Below are 13,605 nucleotides of genomic sequence, written 5' to 3' on the forward strand. Positions count from 1 at the left end.
AAATAGCAATAAAGCCCTTTTTTTAAAAAAGTGTCAATGACGAATTCATTAGTTCATATAATTTTTAATAATAATAAAAAATGTTCTTTTAAATTTTAGGTGTACCAGACCCTCTATAGCGTATACAACATGCTCTTGGAAATTCGAGAAATTATGCAAGGAACAAAGAAATCGTGCAATGATTCAATAATGAATTTATTTCTTTCTGATAGAAATACAACAAAGATATAAATACACGGTATTTATGTATACGACAAAGTTTGTTAATATAGTTATAGTATTCTATAATTACATTAATAAGTATTAATGCAGAATTTTAATCATCTTTCCCTTTGCTAAATAAATTGTATGTACACAATTTTGTTGTCAAAGAGAAAGATGATTAAAATTCTGACCTTACGGATATCTCGGAGCTACTACTATTACAGTCAGCGCCGGATTAAGCCTCTAGCGGGCCAAGACAAAATTTAAATTGGGGCCCCATTTAAATAAGTTGCTTCAAAACAAATCTTATACAGTCATACCTCGGTACTCGAACGTTTCGGAGCCCGAACAAATCGGTACTCGACCAAAAGTTTCGAAAAAAAAATGCCCCTGTTCCCGAACAAAATTTTGGTACTCGAACGGGAAAGGCCGCCAAGTCGACGGCCGACGCCACGTCAGTTACGAGACAGTCCAGTTAGGCCTAAATTTATTTAAATTATTTAATTAAAATTCCAATTATTAAATTTAGCAAGAGATGGCGCTTAACGCCTAACTCTAGTACCAAATTATTTTAAATTATTAATATTACTACAGTAATATTGTAGTAATATTAAATTATTAATATTACTACAATATTACTATATTACTAATATTATTAATATTAATATCGGCTAGCCATTTGCTAGCCCGATAATACGGCAGTTGTTGGTCTTTACGAGACAGTCATTGTTTCGTATGCACATTAACTTACGCTGTGCTATATTTTTTGGATTAGCATCCTTTTCTTTTGATTTATTAGCCCTAAAACATGGGTCCCAAGAAGAATAAAAGTGAAAGTGGTCAAGTGAAAAGGAAAACAGTGAGAACAACAATCGAACTGAAAAAAGAAATCATTGCTAAACACGAAAATGGAGTGCGTGTTTCGGATCTTGCTGTCCAATATTCTATGGCTAAGTCGACAATATCGACTATTTTAAAAAATAAAGAAACAATAAAAAAATACTAGCGAATCAACTGGGGATTGGAACGCATTAATCCATTTTACATTATTTGTAATGGGAAAAAATGATTTGGAGTCCGAACATATTGGTACTCGAACCTCTTTCTGGAACGGATTATGTTCGAGTACCAAGGTACCACTGTATAATGTGACATTAGCGTAGCTAGCATGGGTGACACCCGGTGCGGATATCGTGGTGTCACCCCAAGTCACACCGTAGTGTCACCCTTTTTAACTCTTTTATAAAACACTATTCAATTGTAATATCTTCGCACTCGAGCAACTTGAACGCTACATCCAATATGCGATGTCGCGACGTATAAGTTTAGATTTAGAAAATAAATCATAACCATACATCAGTACTACCACGATAGGCGGCCCTAGGAATATTTCTAGATGGTGCGAGAGATCTCGTGGCGCACATTACTTCTGACGCACGGGTGGCTGTTGACCTTTTTTTTCTTTAGATAATGGCTAGTCGAGCGGAGCTTAGTAGGAATTGTTAAATACAGCCTTTTCTTTCCTATCTAATTTCTTAAATAATTTTTAACTCGTTTTGAAACAGAGAAATCTTCTGCACTGAAGCCGGGCCCCTCCGAATTACGGGGCCTAGACATTTGTCTACTTTGCCTATTCGATAATCCGGCCCTGATTACAGTAGAAGCTCGGTATTCGTGGCGATTACATTCTTTGCAGCAGGCGCGGACATAAAAATATAGTTCGGTTCATATACAAAGGCTTCTGTCATTGGATTATTTACGTATGCATTTAGCTGTTAATCATGTAGGCTACACTCATCCCATACCTCATTTCCGTATTCACATACTAAAAGAGGAAATCCGAAAATCTCGTCGGTTTAATGATTTGAACATAAATTCAAACAATTAAAATAATTCAAATATACATTAATTTTTTTCTGGAATAATATATTATAGAACAATATTCCAATGATATTTAAATATTACATAACGTTGTTTATATATATGTTATGGACAAAGTGATTAATGCGGGCGATAGGGACCGCATTAAAAAAATCGCCATTAAAAAAAAATCTCACGAAACTTCACGAATGGCTGTAAATAATAGTTTTCGCAACACAATTAAAAAAATAATTTTTTTATGCGGTCAACAGGGACCGCATAAAAAAAGTCTCACATAGAAAATAACTCAAAACCGTACGAAATAGAATTTATTGACAACAGATGTCAGCACTTGACTGCATCGTCTGGTCTATCGTCTGTTTTACATATTTTTGTCCAGGTGGTGTTTTGTTGACTTAAAAAGTAAATTATTTCATTTTTCGCATATTCATGCAATAATATTACTATAATAAGTGCATTTATGCTATAATAAGTTTATTTAGCTATAATAAGTCAACGTGAGACATGACGAATCGCACGAGACTAGTCGCCAACTATACCGCACAAATTAAAAATTCGCATTAAAAAAATCGCACAAATAAAAATCGCACATAAAAAGAGCGCATAAAAACAGGTTTGACTGTATATGTTATGGACAAAGTGATTAATACGGGCATTATGAATAATGACCAAAAAAAGGGCGCGCAGTGTGATAAATATTGAATAATTTATCAAATTTACCGGTCATTATGAATACTGCTACCACCTAGTCGGGCAAAGTGATAATAATACGTTGAGGAGTGATCATCCTACATACGCTACATCAGGACTTACATCTTAGTTGCGCATGCGTATTGCATTTAGTGCCGAATTTTAAATTTATGTGACCAGTAGTTAATCTTTTTTCTTTGACAAAAGTAACGATCATGGAGGAATCATTAAGTGACATAAACAACCGATTAAACGAGTTAATAGCAGAAAAAGGTGAAAACAATTAAATTTTTACAAAATCTGCGTATTTGTTAATGATAGAAAAAGTGAGAGTCAAAAATGGAAGTTACTTCTAACTTACTGGAAGAATATCAGTTAATAGTACTTTGAAATAATTCACAAAAAATAAATATTTCTAAATGAAATAAGTGGAGTTTTTTTAAACAAATTTAAAATTCGGTACTAAACACGATACACACACGTGACTGAGTGCCGATTGGCTAGTGTATGTCCGATGATCACTTCTCAACGTATTGTTATCACTTTGCCCGACTAGGTGGTAGCAGTATTCATAATGACCGGTCAATTTGATAAATTATTCAATATTTATCACACTGCGCGCCCTTTTTGGTCATTATTCATAATGCCCGATTAATCACTTTGTCCATAACATATATATAAATCAGGATGTTTATCCAGGCCGTTCGACTAATTGCTAAGAAACGCGGCATTTACGTTCAAATGCACCAATTTCTAATTTAGATCATGTCGTACATCCCACCCAAAATTATCGATTGGATTTCTATATATCGATTAGTTTCTGTTTACATTCGATTGCTTGCTTTATACGTATCGCCATCTATTGGCAAAATTTAACAAAATAATTAACTAAATATAATTCTTACAAAAAAATATAATTTTAAAATATATATATTATAGTTATTGAATTACTGCGACAAAGATATAGCGCGAAATAGATGCGTTATTACGCTTTTGCTGCGACAGGTAGCACATAGCACTTGCATAAATGGAGTGCAGTAATGTTTGTCTCCGTACATCATACTTTTCACGTCAGCAATAGAATTGTGCCGGTTATCTATCTAACTCCGTTCGGGGGTAAATTTTTGAATTGAAATAACGTGACTTGCGCTACAAATTCGAAGTTCGTATCTGGTCCTCCTCTTACGATTTCCATGTCTGGCCTCAACTTTCATCTAATACCGTTCACGATCGAGATTAAGGAAAAATAGACAGACAGCAGACGACAGTCGGAATTTATAGGTCTACATTTTTTTTTAAATTGCAGCCCAATGACTTTTCTACAGACGCAATATTTACGAGAATATACTTCCCACGTAGTTTATACAATCTGTTGCCAAAATTTAAACACGTCATTATCACATACAAGCAATTATTTTAGCATTTTCACATTTTTATTTATTTAAACATGTCATACGAAGTCTTTCGGACGTTAGGGTTAGCAACTTCGATCACCTGCGTGGCCATCGCAACCCATCCAACACTGATTATTTTTCAAATATTAGACCAGTACTAATTAGTAGTCGTTGAGCATCCTCTCTTCCGGGAGAAGGTCAACGACTACTTTTGCTCGAATTACTTCAACCCCTTTCCCGAAGAGTCTCTTCTTTCTATCGGACCAGCGGTATGATGGCATTCGAATAGAAAAATTGTATAATACAAGGTTATCGGCGAGCATTAAATATGTTTTAAGTGGTTTTCGAGAGTCCCGATTTTAAATATTTGGTCCGTTTTTCGCCAAATTTGATTGGTTAGCAGATTATTTTCTGACAGTTTCTGAGAGTAAACATTAGAAAATATTATGATATCTGAAAAATTTAAAATATATTTTCAATTCCCGTCTACTTGACCATTCAATTTGTGCCATTTCGTACCATCCGAGTATCGGGATAGATATCGAAATGGTAGACTGAAATAATCAAACTCTTTATATGGTCTTTGTTTAAATGTTTGTTACATTGTAATATTTGATTTATATAACTAAAAAGATTATTTTACGCAAGAGTTTATCACACCAAATGACCAATCTAACACATTTCAAAAATTCTTTATTCCTCTACTGTACACAATTTAAAGCATTTTTAAAATGTGTTGAATTGGTCACTAGGTGTGATAAGCCCTTACGTAAGATAACCTTTATAGTTATATAAATCAAATATTATTATGTAATATAATAGAGGAGTTAGAAGAACGACATAATCTGATCATCTTAATCTTTACCGTTGTTATTCTTTGTCCGAGCAACCCGGGCTCATCTGCTAGTTTTTATAATAATTAATAACAATGAAGAATAATTAGTAGAAATGAAGGTAATGAAATTCTATTTTAAAACACCACAAGCATGTCTCTTCTATGGTTTTTATCTTTCTGCCCTGTAGGCACTAAGAGCGCATGTTTAATCATACCCATTGTGGGTTTGGTCAACTCACAATGGAGGCGAGCGACGACCGTAGAGTAAATGTCACATAAGACACGGCAATCCCACTCCTTTGTTGCACCGTTATGAATTAGAATGAGAATCCAATATGGCGGTATAATCAGAACCTTCTGAATGTACGCAATACAATAAAATGTATATTATTCGAATTTAACGAAATAATTTTTGTGAAATGTGCTAGAATGAAGTGTAGATAAAGAAAGATTTATTTCCCAGTTTCGAATAGTTCACCCATTCGTCATATTACACGTATTGTCTGAATTAGTATGTGTATATTGTTTTCAGCATGCAAGTTCCAGAATTCCCGCATTTTGTTTAATGCATTATTTAATGGCAATACCTATTTCATTTCCAGAAAAATGGCCAGTTTATTTCAAACTACAGTAAATACAGTATTTTACTTAAGTTATCGTTAGTTTCTGTACCTATCCAATGCTGGACTTCAAGAGTACTGAATTACTGAAATTTATCAGTAATAAAATTTTTATCTTTTAACATTAAACATTTTAAGTGGTGTCTATGTTGGGAATGATTTTACATTATCTACCCCATGGTGAAATTGAATTATATAACTTGCCCACTGTTTTCCTTCCATTTTCACATAACACTTCAAAAATTTTCAAAAATCAAATTCATTTTCCAAAATAAAATTGAGATTGAGACATTACATTTAATAATTAAAAATAAAATTAATTTCTGATTATTAAATTTAATAAAAGACGACAGCCTAATCGCCTACTTTTAATCAAATTATTTAATATTTTAATAATTAATTAGCCACATTTTATTTCACTCATTATCCATTTTTAAAAGTTAGTAAATGTATAATCTATAAATATGCTTTGTTATTATGTAAGTAAATCTCAGTTATTATGTAAACGATTATATTATTTACTATTGTTTGATAAACATTTCCACGATTAGGTATAAAAAAATCTATGCAATTTAGGTATCGACTTTTCCTTATTTAATTTTATTTTATGTTAATTAAAGATTAAACAGGGGAAAATTATCGCTTATTCTTCATTTGTATTATTGTTAAAATATGTCAAACTAATTGTACTCAGAAAAATATTTCCTGTAAAATAACTTACATTTTCTCGCAAAAGATTACATTTCTCATGTACTGTACAAACCTTTCTTACTGCATAATGTGAAAAATCATCGGAAATCATGACAGAATGTCAACTCTACTTGTTTTCAGAAGCGTTTTTTATACTGTACGAGGAAAGTTCAATAGTTGGAATGGCAAGGAAGCAGTTGGAGCAAACTTGGATATATTTTCGATGTAATTTACATGCAATTAAACAATAAATAAGTGTAATAGGAGTAATATATATTACGTAAGCTTCAAAATGATGTATAAAATAAATGCAAATGTAATTTCATAAGGCCAAACATACACCGGATTATATCACGTTTGTTTATGTATATATGTAATTTCATAGTCCTTAGCGAATTGGAAAAAGATTTTGCCTTAGCATTTTCTGTATGTAATAAATACATTGTGAATTAACTTGTACAATAAATTTTACATTACGAAATTAATTTGAAGATATTTCTTTATATTGAAAAATCATTAAGAATTCAGTTTTCTGAATTCTTAATGATTCCATACATTCTGACAAGTATAAAACAGAAACTTTGTTAAATGTTTGCCAAAAATTAATACTGTACTCGTGAATTTTACATTAACCTATTAAGAGAATGGATTAGATTAAGAATTAATTAATGCATTGTATTTTATATTAAATAGTAAATTTTAATTTAAAAAAAATACATACATTTTATAAATCAAATGAAATAAACAAACTTTGAAGGTTTACGGAAATACCTGCTACATTCAAAAGTAGTGTTTGAAATATTTCTAATAGTAAACGTGTTCAACTTATACTTTCCTTTATGAGTATCTAAACGGTAAAGCGATTTTAACAATGCAAATACAAACGTAATTCATAAAGTAGAATATATAAAGACATAAATTTTCTGTAAATTACAAGATTCTACTATCTAATGCCGTGAATAAAACAATGGAAATTTTGTTAACGATCCAATTGGGAAAGATTTTGTAAATGATACTTTGCAGCTCGTGCCACCAATGACCGGTGGTAAGCATCGATGTGGCTATCGTTTTCACAGCTGACGAAGCATATTCGTTGGCATCGGGCAATAATGTGCTTCTCTTACGTAAAAATTTGCTATAATGAACTAATTTGGTGGCGATGAAAGATGGAATGAGGCATTGAATAATGACATCATCGCCGCGACATTCATAATTGAGAGCCAAAGAAAGATTAGTAACAAACGATTTAGAAGCGGAATAGACAGACATCAAAGGCAGAGGACTTAAACAAGATAATGAAGATACGTTCACGACTATACCTTTTTTCTTTGAACCCATCGCGGATAGACAGATGCGCGACATCATTAGTACCGATGTCATGTTGATATTGATCAAACTCACCAAGTCCCTCTCGTCCAATTGTGCGAATTTACAAGGTAAATCAAATTGCTGACCTACGTTGTTGATCAAAATTCCCACATCCAATTGTCTCAGTCGTTCAGCTATCGAAGAATAAATCTTTTCAGAACTGAAATCCACTCGAATTGTCGAGACTTTTACGTTTTCTAAACGAATTTCTTCTGCTGTATCTTTCAATTTTTTCTCGTTTCTAGCCATCAAAACGATGTTCAAACCTCTCTTGGCTAATTGATGAGCTAATGCTTTTCCGATTCCGTCCGTGGCACCGGTTACAACAGCATATTTTCCGTATTTTCTAAGGTCTACTGGAAAAGTTCGGCGAAGAACAAAGATATCGATTATTTCTATTGTCTTTATGAATAAAAGAAAGAATGTTAAGAGAATAAATAATATCCCCACAATCATAAAATTCTCTTGATACTTGCAAAGAAGATAAAGAATTAACTTGAACATGATTCTAGATCAATTGGGAAACCTCTTTTTGAAGTTAACAAAGGAGTTTTATTACATTCAACGTCAATAAGTATATATTCGTGGCGGAAAGAAGTCGAATGTATTTAACAAGCCACTTAAATAACGAACGTGCCAATTGGAAGTTCAAAGGCAAGGTCATAGAAATTTAAAAATATTAACCAGTAAAATTCTGAGTTACTACTCGCTCTGTCAAATGAGAAGCTTGCGAGTATTTCATTTATAATTATGTTTTATTGCTAATTTATGAATAATCTATTTTTATAAACCGAGAAAATATCTGTGATTGCAAATTTTCGAATTTATCCATCTATATTACGATATTAAAAATTAGGCCTATATATAGTACAATTATAATATATGTAATTTATGCAAGATAATATACGAAATTAAAGCATATCAGAATCAAAATATCTGAATTCTTTCCTTCGTTTTCCAATTTAATATAAATATATTTAAAGAATAGCAGATTCTGACAAATAAATCAAAGTGATCTATTTTAAGAAAAAATTTTAAAACGAGCTTGTACCTGTAAGTTATTTCCAACATTTCATAGTCGAATTAAAACAATAACTGTTCGAGTAATGTATATAAATGTTGTCCTTTCCGCCTGGCATTTTATTTGTTTCCCATCACCTTTTATATTTTTACATTAAAAAGTAAATTTTTGTCAGTTTCTAGGCTCTTGTCGCAGCAAAAGTCAAGTCTCTGCAATGTAATGTCTCTCCAGAGATGGACTAAATCAGGAATTTTCCTGGTGAACCGTTTGCTCTCTGGCCGTTCCTTATCTTAATATAAGTTTTACGTTAAATTATACTTTAAAATTCCTTAATTGACAAAATACGAGCATTGTCTATTTATCTATTTAATTAAATTTTTTAAAACTCTTACTCTGTTCTAATTAAATAGATTAAAATACAGTAAGAGTTCAAATGCAATTTTTATTCCTTTCTTTCTTCATTTTCTATTATTTATTACGTTCGTAAAAAAAATTTAAAATAAATTAAGAAAAAACTTAAAAATGATGGATAATCTATTGTATTTACCTCCGAGCTTAGGAGGAAGAGAACGTCAAAATTACACTTACAAGGTCATAAATTTTAGAATGAATTAAAATGTAAACACGGAAAGTCAAATTCCATATAATGTTAAATAAAACACAATATAACATTGGATTTATAACCTACTGAAAAAGTATGGTAAATCTAGAAACGGATCTTCAATTGCATCCGAAATCATTAGGGATACGTAGAAATAAAACACAGCTGAGTAAAAAGCCAACGAAATAGAAGTAAGATGGCCAATGACATAGTGCATTTCTTATCAAATGACATACAGAAATTCGAAGTTTTTAAGAGTAAAGAAGAAAAAGAGAATGATTTTCTTACCAATTTTTTTTTAAAGATGTTTTGTTCGCTTTCTTGGTTTTATTATCACGACTGAGATCTGTCAGTTTGCTTACACACTTAACTGTTGACCACTTGCGCATTTTAGATTTCCATTCTTTCCTTATTATTTTAGCACTTTTAAAAAATGAAATAAAGCAAATATTTCTCTATTTGTCGAGTCTTTTGTGTGTTGAATGAATATACTAAAAATTGCGTAATAAGGAAAGAAAAAAGAAAAGTAAATAAAAAAAAAATACAGAAATTCGAAGTTTTTAAAGGTAGAGAAGAAAGAGAGAATAATTTTGTTACTAATTCATATACTTTTATATCATATTTAATCCGAATTCAGCCCACAATTTCCATAAAAATTTAATTATAATAATTTTTAAAAGATATTTATTTATAATGGAATTTTTATATAATAGTTAATTTATGTTCAGCGTTAATGCTTTATTTAATTAGAATACAGTAAGAATTCAAATGCAATTTTTATTCCTTTATTCCTTGATTTTCTATTATATTTCTTTTTATCCTTTATTCCTTGATTTTCTTCTACGAACGTAATTACGTTCGTAGAAGAAATTTAAAATAAATTAAGAAAAAAACTTTAAAATGGTTAATAATCTATTGTATTTATCACTATACATTGCATTTATCAATCTAAATACATCGGTATTTCTTTTTTTGTTTAAATATCTTTAATTACTTAAGTTTCGTAAATAAATTTTGTCTGACCATAAGTTCGATCCCGCTTGAGATATGACATGTGACCGTCTTCTACCTCCCCAATCCTTCGACCTTTAACAATCAAAATTTACTAGCATCAATCCCCCTAACATCCAAACCTTTCTGCAAAATTTATAAATTTTCGATAAAATACACAGAAGTTATTAAGCTTTAGAGCGAACAAAATCGTCACTCCTACACTCGCACACACTAACATTCATACATACAAAAAAAACCCACGAATTTTTTTTGCATTTCTCGAATTTCAAAATCCCGAGTACAAAAATGTAAAAATCTTGAAGCGGTCATCTTTTGAGCGATTACCATACTTTCCCTCTGTTATATATAACAGCCGGAAAAGTAAAAAAAAAAATGAATTGGATTAGATAGATAAAGCCGATCAGCCAAGGAAGTGCCTCCCGAAAGGATTTTCTATGGGAAAAAAGATCTCTATTTATTAATAGGTGATAGACAAATGAAGAAACACAGAAAACTCCACGCGACCAGCCTACTGGAGGTACGAACCGGCGACCAGTATTTAGTGGTTTTATCCACTTGGCTACTGATGAGATATTCATAGATGCACATCGTAACATATGACTGAAAACTACTTACAGGCAAAATAAAAATCCTTAACCATTCAAAGTAACTATTTAATTTTTTTAATTTGTTCTACTGAGTATATTTTATGCTCTCTAAAACAATGTCTAAAACAATGTCTTGATGCCATCCACTTTTGTCTCCAATTCTGTAAAATTGCTTTTAATTGTGCCAAAAAGTGTTTCTTAATGTTTCATAAACTATGAATCTTATTTTGTGTTTTATCATTTCATATTTTATCATACATAATACAGTAAACTCTAGTTAACATATTGTGAAAAGAACAAAAAGTTTTATAGTTAACGAGATTTTCAGTTACGGAAACAGCCGTTTCTTTTAATTGCCGACCATTTGGCAGAGCTCTGGGGAATCCCGTCGAACAACCCAGGGAATTTTACATGGGGCGGCAAAACCGAACCCATGATGGGGATGAAACAAAAGGCCTTGTTCATAACCACAAAGTGGAGAGGTTAAAAAAAAAGTCTGTTAAATAAGTTTGTCGTCAACGATTTATTGCTTCTTCCTCAAGTGTTTTCAGTTTGGTTTGGTTGGTGGTTGATAGCATACAACAAACGCATGTAGGTGGTCTACCAAGGAGGTACTGTGCCTCCCGGGAGTGCTTTCCATGGAAAATCGCCTCTATTTACATGTTGGACACGTGAAAAAAAAATCAGGAAAATTCCACGTGGTCAGACCGTTGGTGAGGCGCGAACCCAGGACCAACTATTAGTATTGAATCCACTCGACATTGGTACCTGCAGAGTCGAAAACGGAAAAACAAAATTCATCGCTTGTATCTTGAACTTGATTCGTTACTTCAACAATGATTCCATCAGAAGTGTCCACAAATATCTAGAACAATGTCAACGTTGAAAAAATCTTCGAGCGACACTTTTTTTATCACGAACACTGCTCTAACGAGATTAACCACTCTTCAATAATATAATCCGCTGATACTGATGGAAATAGCGATTTATTCGAAGAATTGATGAATTATTGACCGAAATAAGCTTTTGTAAATTTACAATGATGCTTTGTGGAACTTTATTCCAAACTTAATCATTCGCAATGTATGTAGCAGGTGCAATACAAATTCACGCGATCAATCCTCAACAACATGCAACATCTTTCGTACCATAAGCCTTCTATATCGTAATTTAATTAGTGTTGAATGATTCCCTGATCTGAAGGTTGCAATCTAGAAGTTGTATTTGGTCGTGAAAAAGAATGGGAATCATTGAATGTGCATCGCAATTATCGATTAAAAAAATCAAACAAAAATAATTTTTTTTTGTTTTCGGCAATCATGCGGGTGTCTAAACTTCAGATACAATAGTTAGAAAAAAGCTCTAATGTCATCAATGCTTTATTTGTTACATATTTGACCTTGCAGAAACATCCAGGCTTGGATTAATTGGAAATTTTCCAATTAATAACGATGGCAGTTTTTCACCAGCTGTGAGTTTTGCTCCCAAATAAGTTACATTTTCTTTGCTTCTTTTTACCTCGATGAATAAGTCACTTTTGAACACCATTGTTTTCTCTAACAGACATTTAAAAATTATTTGCGTTGAAAGTCATCCGGGCTACAGTTCTGTACTTCTGGTAAACTTTTCAATCACTTCACGCAATCCTTCGCTCACATTTGCAACAATTTTATTGAACTATCTATGCCTCTTCATAAATTTATCTAGCTACCATCTGCTTGCTTTGAATTTGATACGTTTCAACTGTTTAGTATTTTCTTTAAAAACTTTCCATCGACGCAAATATCCTTGTTTCTACACTGTACTAACCACTTCAGCGCTTTTTGGCACATGGATACTCGGCTGGACAGCTAGGCTGAGGAACCAGAGGATCTAATCCAGACGAGTCGGAAAACTTCAGGAATTTTTTAGGTAAATGGTCCATACCCTCACTTCCAGACCGCCCAGTTGTGGGCCCGGTCGAATCCATAAGGTGCTTGCTAAAAATGGCCCACTTAGAGCCCACGGAGCAAAGAGCTTGAAAACAGTAATTGGATACATTTACGTTTTATTATGCGTTTTTCTGATTCTGTTCTTCATTAAAGCTTTTTATAATCCTTTCCTTTTTCAAATATATAATTATGTGTTTTTTACTTTTTTTCAAGTCTATTGAGTTCAGGCTCCACAAATTTCGCTACTTGGAATTCGATCCTGGATCCCCAAAATGGTGGACTAACAGAGGCGCTTTAGTAAGTTTTCTGCTCTTAAATCAAATGACCGCTAAACTATGTTGCACTGATCTAGATATGTCTCTGATACTGCCTACATTGAATTCAGATGGGATTTGATCTTGTCTGTTACCAATTCTAGCTAGATGCTACTGGTTCCGGTTATTAAGCACTTGTGGATGGAAGGGATTATCACAATCCACACATGTATTCCACACACGATCCACACATTCCATAACATCATCGATCTAGGAAACATTAAATGTTCGCACAACTTCAGAAATGGAATGTCCCATTTCTCTGACACCATCATATCCCATTCAAACTTCGATAATTGACGTCACCTTGCCATAATCAGCCTGGCAGCCATTACATCTTACATACTTAAGAGAGGACACCTCACAACTGACAAATGTCTTGCATTTAAACAAGCAACCACATGATGTACGACATCAAAATTTTTATATTGCTATCCCATAACTTTTGGCATGTG

The 13,605-nt window shown here is 32.5% G+C and overlaps 1 pseudogene; it reads right to left on the reverse strand.

Annotated features, from left to right (window-relative positions):
• Nucleotides 1-7,229: 7,229 nt before the first annotated feature.
• On the reverse strand, nucleotides 7,230-8,219 carry LOC136980798 (inactive hydroxysteroid dehydrogenase-like protein 1 pseudogene; annotated as a pseudogene).
• Nucleotides 8,220-13,605: the final 5,386 nt, after the last annotated feature.

This window comes from Centruroides vittatus, unplaced genomic scaffold (genome assembly GCF_030686945.1).
Source record: "Centruroides vittatus isolate TY-2023 unplaced genomic scaffold, ASM3068694v2 contig_726, whole genome shotgun sequence".
Taxonomy (NCBI): Eukaryota; Metazoa; Arthropoda; class Arachnida; order Scorpiones; family Buthidae; genus Centruroides; species Centruroides vittatus.